Below are 11,004 nucleotides of genomic sequence, written 5' to 3'. Positions count from 1 at the left end.
GAGGTGTTTTTTTTTTTTTTTTTTTTTTAAATAGTGTTGCTATTAGTTAGTATTGACTCAGCTGCAATGGGTTTTGGTTTGACCTTTGGACTTGACTCCCAAATTAATGTGGACCATCAGGGCCAACACTGAAATATGGCCGAGGTGTGAATGGCTGACTCGAGGGTTAATCTTTTGTACTAATTGTTTCCTTATCTTTTATTTTCTTCAGTCTTCTTTGTTTCAGACTGGGGAGAGACCAATAGTTGTACCTTAATGCCTTGAAATTGTGGTGTTGGAAAAGAATACTGAAAATAATATGAGCTGCCAGAAGAACAAACAAATCTGTCTTGGAAGAACGACCCTTAGAATGGCCAGACTTTGTCTCACCTACTTTGGTCATGTTGTCAGAAGGGACCAGTCCCTGGGGAAGGATTTCATGCTTGGTAAAGTAGAGGATCAGTGAAAAAGGGGAAGATGCTTAACAGATGGATTGGCGTGGTGGCTGCAACATGGGCTCAAGCATAGCAAATATTAGGAAGATGGTGCAGAACCAGGCAGTGTTTCATTCTGTTGTACATAGGGTCACTATGAGTCGGAGCCAACTCAGTGGCACCTAACAACAATTGCACTCAGTATAATGTCCTCATGAGTTGTTTTGCAGACTCATCATTATTCTTTAACATTGGGTAGTATTCCATTGTGTGTATGTACCATAGTTAGTTTATCCATTCATTTGTTGATGGCACTTAGGCTGTTTCCAACATTTTGTTATTGTGAATAATGCTGCAATCAACATGGATGTTCATGTCATATCTCTTATTTCTCTAGAATATGTAAAAGCCAGGTCCTTTTTATGATTTGAGTTTTGTTCCATATCCTTCTCCCACTCTATCCAAGATCTCTTGCACTGATCCCTTCCTGAGTGGTTGACAGTGGTAGGCAGGAACCATCTAGTTCTTCTGTTTTTAGGGTCAGGTCAGCTGAGGTCCACTACTCCTTTGGACTAATTGTTTCCAATTAGTCTTTGGTTTTCTTCATTCTTCTTTGCTCTGGAGAAGGAGAAACCAATTGTTCCATCTAGATAGCCATTTGCAAGCTTTTAAGACCCCAGTTGCTAGTCACTAAAGTAAGATGTAGAATTTTTTGTGTAGTATGTTATGCCAATTGAGCTTGATGTCCCCTTCTACCTTGGTCCCAAGCCCAGAGGCCCAAAAACTTGCTCCCTTGGGTTAGTTGGCTATGGCTAAAATGTTATCCTAACTTTGCTCCCTGTTAGTTTTATTTATATGGACATTCTTAAAACATATACAAATAAGTATGTAGAAATATTGTCTACCAAACTTACATATAATCACAGGTAAACTTCCTTTTGCCTAGACATATCTGATCATTCAGCCTGTCTACCTATGTAGCTACCTGTAGATTAACGTTTGTTCAGCATAGTGCCTAAGGCATTTGACTGCTAACCAGAAGGCTGGCGTTTCAAACCCACCAGCCGCTCCTGGGAAGGAAGGTTGGACAATTTACTTCCATAGTGGTACTGCCTCGGAAACCCAAGGAGGAATTGCTACGAGTTGGATCCGACTTGACAGCAGTGCATTTCACTTTTCATATTCCTGATAATGCTGTATTGTATATGTAAAAGTGTTTATCTTTGTTGTCTCTAACTCTTGTGCACCTATGCCTTTCTTTTCCTTAGTGTTATTATATTGGTCACTTGATTTTGGTATATTGTCTTTCCCTTCACCCAAATCAGTATTCTTCTGTGCTGAGTTCATTTTGTTATGGATTTTCTTATCATTTCCTTTATCATTATTGTTTTAATGTTTACTGAGACTTTATGATTTTCTTCTTTTTTATTTTGATGAGAAGGTTTATTAATTTTCTTTTAGGTTACTCTGTAATTTATTATTATTTTCCCAAGGTTAAAGCAGTCCATTCTATTTTTATATCATCTTGACCTCCTCTCCCTTTGGAAGTTATGCAACTTCATCACTTATTCCCTCTTTTTGCTTTGTAGTTATCATCATTTACAAATTAACATCTCTGATCCCTATTATCAATCTTGTAGGTTTATTTTATTTTTTATATTTCTATATATGGGTTGATTGCCAGGTGATGTTGTCACATGTTGTAATCTCTGGTTATTGTTTGCTGTTGTTGATTCTCTGTCCAGAGGAACCCCTTTATCCTTTCTTATGAAGATGGTGTGATTTTTGCAAAATCTCTAAATATCTATTTAGCTGGGAATGTCCTGATTTCACTATCATATTCAAGGGATAATTTTGCTGGATATATAATTCTTGGTTGGCAATTTTTTTTATTTCTTTCAGGGGTTTTAATATGTCATCCTTTTGCCTTCTTGCCTACATGGCTTCTGTTGAGAAATCAGAGTTTAGTCTTATTGTATCTCCTTTGTAGATAACTTTTCTTTGTTCCAGAGCTGCTTTCAGGATTCTTGGTGTTTTTGGAAAGTTTGATTATGATGTCTTGGTACTTTTCTTTTGGAGTCTATCCTTTCTGGGCTTCGTTGAGTTTTTTGAATACATATACTCTTATGTTTCTTGATATTAGGGAAGTTTCTTCCAACAAGTCTTTGACAATTTTCTCAGTGTTTTTTTTTTTTTTTTTTTTTTTTTTTTTTTGATCTATTCTGATCATAGGGGATTATTCCTCTTGATAGTGTACTACATAATTTTAAGGCTTTCTTCATTTTTTTCCAATCTTTTTTTCTGATTGCTCCTCTCACAGACTAGTATTAAAAGATTTGTCTTCATTTTCACTAATTCTGTGTTCTATTGATTCAGTCCTATCCTTTGTCCTTTCAATGTATTATCTATTTCTGATTTTATAGTATTGATCTGGATTTCTATTTACTGTTTCTGTATGGCTTCTAATTTTCCATTTATTTTGTCAATTTATTCTTTCTTCTTATTTTTTTTAATCTTCTAGACTTTTGTCTGTGTTTTCATTAATTTTTCCTATGATTTCCTCAGAGTTTCTATCTGTTGAAGGTTCCTAAATATAAATCTTTTGAATTCCTCATCAGGTAGTTCCAATAGCATTTCTTCCTCCAGAAGATTTTCTAGCCCTGAACTTTGGTCACTTGTTTGAGTAACATTGTCCTGTTTTTTCATGTATGTGTGTGATTTTGAAGTTGTCTGTTGTCTCTGAGACATTGTAGTGTTATTGTATTAATTAGTTGACTGGTTGTTGTTTTGCTTCACTTTGATATTTTGTTTTGTTTTCTTGTCAAAGAAGTCACTTTGAGGACTAAGGTGCACCTGATCCAATTCATATTTTCAACCACCTCTTATGTACATGAAAGCTGGACAATGAATAAGAGAGACTTAAGAAGAATTGAAACCTTTTAATCATGGTGTTAGACAAGAATATTAAATATATCATGGGCTGCCAGAAGAATGAAATCTTTCTTGGAAGAAGTACAATCAGAATGTTCCTCAGAAGTGAGGATGGTGAGACTTTGGCTCACTTTCTTTGGAAATATTATCAGGAGGGACCAATCACTGGAGAAGGACATCATGCTTAGTAGAGATCAGCAAAAAAGAGGAAGATCCTCCATGAGATGGATTGGTACAGTGGCTGCAACAATGGGCTCAAACACAGCAGTGATTGTGAGGATGCTACAGGATTGGGAAATGTTTTAGTATCTTGTATGTAAGGTCTCTGTGAGATTAAACTGAATCAATGGCACCTGACAACAACAAGAACAACAACGTTGTAATTCAACATGGGAAGATTTTACAAAACAATTTTATTGTCAGTACTCATAAAAACTGAGAAATATTGTTGTTGCTGTTATTGTTAGGTGCCATTGTATGGGTTCTGACTCATAGGGATCCAATGCACAACAGAATGAAACACTACTCAGTCCTGTGCCATCCTCACAATCAATGCCATGCCTGAGCCCATTATCACAATGACTGTGTCTATCCATCTCGTTGAGCATCTTCCTCTTTTTTGCTGAACATCTATATTACCCAGCATGGTATCTTTCTCCAGGGACTGGTCCCTCCTGACAACATGACCAAAGTATGAGAGGCGAAGTTTGGCCATTCTGACTTCTAAGAAGCATTCCAAGTGTTCTTCATCCAAAACAAATTTCTTCTGGCAGCCAATGGTATATTAACTATTCTTTGCCAACACAATTCCAATACATCACTTTTGTGGTCTTCTGTATTCATTGTTCAGCTTTCACATGCATATAGAAGGATACAGAAACTACCATGGCTTATGTCAGTTGCACGTTAGTCTTCAAAGTGGCATTTTTGCTTTTAAACACTTTAAAGAGCTCTTTTGCAGCAGATTTGTGCAATGCAATATGTTGTTTGATTTCTTGACTGCTGCTTCCATGGGTGTTGATTGTGGATCCTAGTAAAATGAAACCCCTGACAACTTCAATCCTTTTTCTATTTATCATGATGTTGCTTGTTGGTCTAGTTGTGAATATTTTTGTCTTCTTTATATTGAGGTGTAATCCACACTGAAGGCTATAAGCTTTGATTTTCATCAATCAGTGTTTCAAGTCTTCTTAATACTTAGTATGGAAGGCTGTCATCTGCATATTACAGATTGTTAATGAGTCATCCCCCAACCCTGATGTTACGTTCTTCTTCATATAGTCCAGCTTCTTGGTCTATTTGCTCAGCATACCCATTGAATAAGTATAGTGAAAGGATACATCCCTAATGTACACCTTTTAAGCAATTTACAGCATATTCAGTAACTACAGTTAAGCAATTTACAACTATATTTATCATATATTTTTCTAGGACTTACATTGATAATAAATATTATTAAGGATTCTGTACGGCCTGGGACAGGAGGAGGTCCATGGTGGGAGAGACAAGATGAGTTCCTCCACTGGGTAACACCAACCCTAATGATGCCACTGTTTCTCCCTCTCCTTTCCCCCTTCCCATCCTTTTCTCAATATGTCAGAAGGTAAATGGAGAAATTGAAATCAGTCTCTAAAAAGAGCTCTAAGACTATTAGAACTATTGAGAATTCTTATTCTATATGGTAGAAAGAAAGGCAGGAGAAAAGGTTGTTCTTTATGATGACTTCAAAGTTTATATATCTTACTCCTTTAAAAATATATAAATAGGCCCTTACTTCATAGTATATGCAAAAATTAACTGAAAATGGATCATTGATCTGAATGTAATGCTAAAACTATAAAATTATTGGAAGAAATCATAGGAGTTAAATCTTTGTGATCTCAGATTAGGAAATGGTTCCTTAGATATGACACCAAAAACATAAGCAACAACATAAAAAAATACATAAACAGGCCCTCATGAAAATTAATATTTTTTGTGTTTCAAAAGCTACCACCAAGAAAGTGACAAGACAACCCCAGAAAGGTAGAAAATATTTGCAAATCATATATCAGATAAAAAACCTATATCTAGAATATAAAAAGAACTCTTATAATTCGACAATAAAAATACAATGAACATTATTACAAAATGGGCAAAGGATTTGAATAGACATTTCTCCAAAGGAAGCATACAAATTGCCAATAAACACATGAAAAGATGCTCAATATCTTTGGAGAATGCAAATAAAAACCACAATATAATATCACTTCATGTTCACTAGTAAAATTAACTGGAATCCTCATGTATTGCTGATAGGACTGTAAAATGGGGCAACACTTTAGAAAACAGTTAGGCAGTTCCTCAAAATGGTAGAGTTACCATATGATCCAGCAATTCCACACCTACTTTATATATACCCAAGATAATTGAAAACATATATTCACACCAAAATATATACATGAATGTTCATAACACCATTACTCATAATAACCAGAAAAAAAGAGAACACAAAATATCCATCAACTGATTAATAGATAAACAAAATGTGGTATATCCATACAATGGAATATGATTCATCAATGAAAAGAACAAATCTAGTACAACATGAACAAACCTTAAAGACATTATGCTAATAAAAGAAAACAGTCACAAAAGGCTCATATGTTTGTTTATTTGTTTTATATGAAGTGTCCAAAATAGGAAAATTCATAGAGACAGAAAGTAGGGTAGTAATTTTAAGGGTTGGGGGTATGCAACAGTAGGGAGTGACTGTTAATGGTACAGGTTTCTTTTGAGGGTGATGAAAATGTTCTAACTTAAATAGTGGTTATAGCTGCACAACTCTGTGAATACATTAAAAACCATTAAAATGTACACTTCAAAAGGATGAATTTTATGTATGAGACATATATCTCAGTGGGGGTGTTAGTAGACATATCATGTGATATCAACAAAGTAGCATAACCTATATAACCTAAGTAAGTAATCTAAATAATATTTGCCTAAATTAAGGCCTCTAGTAATATTGCTTGTCTTAGTTGGACATCATAATGTTCTTTATATTACATAGTTGTCAAGAAATTAACCACTTTAATAGTATTGCTGGTAAGATTAATCATTAATATAAAACTTCAATTAATATAATACTTTCACATTTTAGATAGTAAGTGTTAACAGTCTCCAGAGAAAATTGGTAGATGTTTTATCCACAGAGACCAAACCAATCTAAGGAAAGTAGGTCACAGAACACACTCCAATTCAAACTTGGCATTAGATGATCCAATGTTTTTTTCTTCACATAATCATGATTTTCTTGTCATTCTATGATTTTGACCTTTAAGTCAGTGGGTAGTCTATTATTACTTAGTGGCTGCAGAGTCCAGAGTCAACAGTTTGGAAGCTAAAGAATGCCCATCTTCTTTCAAAATCTTTTGGCCTAATAAAAGCTGAGGTCAGCTAAAAGCCATTGCCAGCATTTAGTTATTTCATGCATAGGAACTAAACCACAAACAGGATACAATTAGCAGAGAATGAAAAAAATAGGATATATTTCCTTTTTAGCATATTAAACAGATTAAATTAGATAAAACATATTAGAAAAGAAAATACTTGAAGAATATTGCTGTCTTTAGAAATAATAGGTAAGGTTTTCCTCCTCCTTAAAATACATTCTTTTTTTCTATAGATACAGAATAAAAAAAGAACCTTATCTGAAATTAGAAAAAGATTAAATTTCTAAAACTCAAGTAACTGAATATCTGTTTTATCTACATGTTATTATTATATATTCCCTGCTTCTTGGAGATATGTACTCATAAATTTACAAGGATATAAAAATTGACTATGGTTCAATTTCACCTTTTGCAGTAGTGTGGGTGTCATTTTTTTTCCTTGTAAGAATAAAAAGTCAAACATATTTTTGTTTCTAAAAAGTGCAATTATATGTTTATATCATCAATAAATAAAATATTCAAGTTATCTTTTAATACTTGTCTCATATTATTGGTAGAAGTATAAATTTCTACAAACTTTTGCACAATAACTTCATTTTTCCTACTAAAACCTAAAATGTATGTATCCTATGATCTTTTATCACACTTCCAGGAATCCATCCTATAGATATTGCTATATAAGAATGTAAAAATAAAATACAAGATATTCATTACAGCACTGTTGGTAACCAAAAAATTTAGGAGGAACTTCAATGTTTATTGATAAGCAAATGGTTAGATGAATTAAAGAACATATGTAAATGGAATACCATTGCAGCCATTAAGAAAGGAGCACAGACAGTCCTTGCAATACTCTTCTTAACTAAGTACTCAAGGTATGGGTACTCACAATACATATACTTATTTACATACATAATTGTACATATGTTGTTACATGCTTCTGCATAGTTTTTGAGATTTTTCACAAAAAAAATGAAAAGGAAAGGATGAACCTAAATTTGTATGTATTAATCTAGAAATCTTTATGTGATATATTAATTTCATTGCCGCGTGGGTTTTTTTTTTTTTTAGGATTTGGGTGAAGATTTACAGAGTAAATTCACTTTTCATACAGCAGTTCACATATACTTTGTCTCATGTCATTCACCAAAATTTACAATGCAACAGCTCCCCTCCCACTTCCTCCCCATAGTTACCTCCTCCCAGTGTCTATCCCTTCATACTCTTCTGCACCCTGAGCTATCTCCCTGTGCATAAGCAGCCCTTCCTTCTCCCATGATTGTTCTCTCCAGGGCGTGTGTCTACTTGAGGTAAATGTTTAACTCACATACCTGTACTTTGTTTGGCTGCAAACCACAGTGGTGGGTTCAATTCCAGACCTGAAGGGCAGCTAGGGGCCATAGTCTCAGTGGTTACACCAGGCTCCATTGGACCAGCAAACCTGGTCCCCACCTTCTTTTTTTTTTGCCTCCAAATGATTTTGAGTTTTGTTCCACATTGCTTTCCCTCTTTATGCAGGATCTCCTACATTCCTTCCAAGTGGATGGCAGTGGTAGCTGGGCACCATCTAGTTCTTCTGGTCTCATAGTTGTATAGGTTGCAGATCGGATGGTGTACCAGTCACTAGGACTGATTGTTTCCATTAATTTTGGTTTTCTTCTTTCTTCTTGACGAGGAGAGACCCGTTGTTGCATCTAGATGGCAGCTTCTTAGCTTTTAAGGTCCCAGTCGCTACTCGCCAAAGTAGTAGGTGGAACAATGTTTTGTATAGTATGTTATGCCAATTGAGCTTGATGTCCCCTGTGACTATGGTCCCAAGCCCGCAGGATCAACTACTCGGTCCCTCTGGGTAGCTGGCTGTGACCAAGTAATGACCATAACCTTGCCCCTTCTCAGCTCTACTATACACCTGGGAATTCTGATCATTCACATGAACTTATAGGCCCATTGTCTGCCAACCCTATATATGATCTTGGATACACTCTCCATTTAGACATACCTAATTGTTTAGCTTGTTCACCCATCTATCCGTCCCTATACCCATGTTTGCTTTCACTGACAACTCAGTACTGTATATGCAAAGGGGTTCATATTTGTTGTCTGTACTGCCCATGTAACTCTCTATGTCTTTCTCATCCTCAATGCTGCCATATTGGTCACTCACATTTGGTACATTGCCCTTCTCTTCACCCAAATCAATATTTATCTCTATCTATAGCATTCCCTCCCCTCCCCTCCCACCCCTGGTAACCAACAAAGAAAATGTCCTCCAATATATAAACCTTTCCTTAACTTTTACAATAACGGACTAATACAATATTTGTCCTTTTGTGACTGACTTATTTCACTCAGCACAATGTCCTCCAAGTTCATCCACGTTATGCGGTGTTTTGCAGATTCTACATTATTCTTTAGCGTTGCATAGTATTCCATTGTGTGTATGTGATATATTAAAAGAAAAAAACAAGTAGCAAACCATTATGCATGGCATGACCCCAATTTTATGGGAAAAATTGTGTACACTAAGCACAAGTATAGATACATTATTCTTCTGTAGGCAAAGGAAAAAACAGAGATAGAAGATATGTAGCAAACTGCTGCAGAAAGAGATCGTTTAAGAGACTATATCTAAATTTCTTTTATTGCAGTTCAAAACCAAAATCAAACACACTGCCCTCGAGTCAGATCTGATGCATAGCGACCCCTCCTTGGGTTTCTGGGGCGGTATCACTACAGAAGTAGATTGCTCAATCATCCTTACAAGGAGTGACTGGTGGGTTTGAACCGCCAGCCTTCTGGTTACCAGTCAAATGCCTTAGGCACTATGCCACCAGAGCTCCTTTACTGTAATTAGAGAATTAAAATTACCATAGCTGTTTCAATTTCAAAGAAAATTTGAGGTTATATATCTGAGTTCAACTAGAAACCGTAATATATTGAAATCAGTGTCTTCTATATGGAACATTAAGATTTTGTTAACAAAAATAAACTTCAAAAATAGTAATAAAAACACTTATTCAGTGCCAATTATATGTCAGGCATGATTCTAAGTGATTTATATGTATCAAATAATTTAATTTTTACCCTCTATTATAATCATCCTTTTTACAGATAAGGAAAATAAGGCACAGAAATATTACATAACTTGAGAAAGGTCACACAGCTTTTAAGTGGTGGAGCCAGAATTCAAATCCAGGAAGTGTGATTTTAATATTTCTACCAGTCTATACTAGAGAATCCCTTGTGGTGCAAAGGTTAAGGTGCTTGGCAGCTAACCAAAAAGGTTGACTGTTCGAACCCACCAGCCTCTCTATAGGAAAAAGAAGTGGCAGTCTACTCCTGTAAAGATTTTGGAAATCCTATGGGACAGTTGCACTCTTTCCTATTGGGTCACCACTATGAATCAGAATCGACTCAACAGCAGTGGATTTTTGTATAGAGTTTCTCAAAAATTTCAAGTAAAATCTGATATTCATATTAAATGATGTGTTGTACCATTAAATAATGCTTTGTGTTTACCTCCAGAAAACACATTAAAACATTTTTAAAAGTGTAGATTATAAAACATAAAATAAAATATTATAATCGCAAAATTGTAGTTACTGGCTCTCTCCCTGTAACTTAGAGATTCTTATGCTTTGATAATACAGTGCTTTACATTGAATGCTTTACTTGTCACCACAAAGCTTATTAGAATCAGATTCAGCTATTTTTTGTTCACTTCCATGAACTAATATGAGTTGATCCCACAGCTAACTTTATACATTCCAATGCCAAGCAACTATAGAGCAAGTAAAGTCACAAATTGTTTGTTAAGATTTAGTTTTTGTTAATCGATGACACTTTGAAAGGAAATGAGACTATGTAGTTCTTTTTTCCAGCAAATTAAAATCCAGTTGAGAAAACAGGAAGTATTTTTTCTAAATAAGTAGTCTCATAAGAGATATCAATAGCTATTGTTGTTGTTGTTGTTAAGTGCCTTCGAGTCGTTTCCGACTCATAGCAACCCCATGCACAGCAGAACGAAACACTGCCCGATCCCGCGCCAGCCCCACAATCCCTGCACTACTCGAGCCCATCATCGCAGCCACTGTATCAATCCATCTCCCTGAAGGCCTCCCCCTCTTTCATTGACCCTCCACCCTACCAAGCATGACATCCTTCTCCAGGGAATAGTCCCTTCTTACAACATGACCAAAATAGGTGAGACGAAGTCTGGCCATTCT

Source organism: Orycteropus afer, unplaced genomic scaffold (assembly GCF_000298275.1).
Source record: "Orycteropus afer afer isolate SDZICR_OR568_19922 unplaced genomic scaffold, OryAfe1.0 scaffold00033, whole genome shotgun sequence".
NCBI lineage: Eukaryota > Metazoa > Chordata > Mammalia > Tubulidentata > Orycteropodidae > Orycteropus > Orycteropus afer.
Note: the sequence above shows the minus strand (reverse complement) of the source record.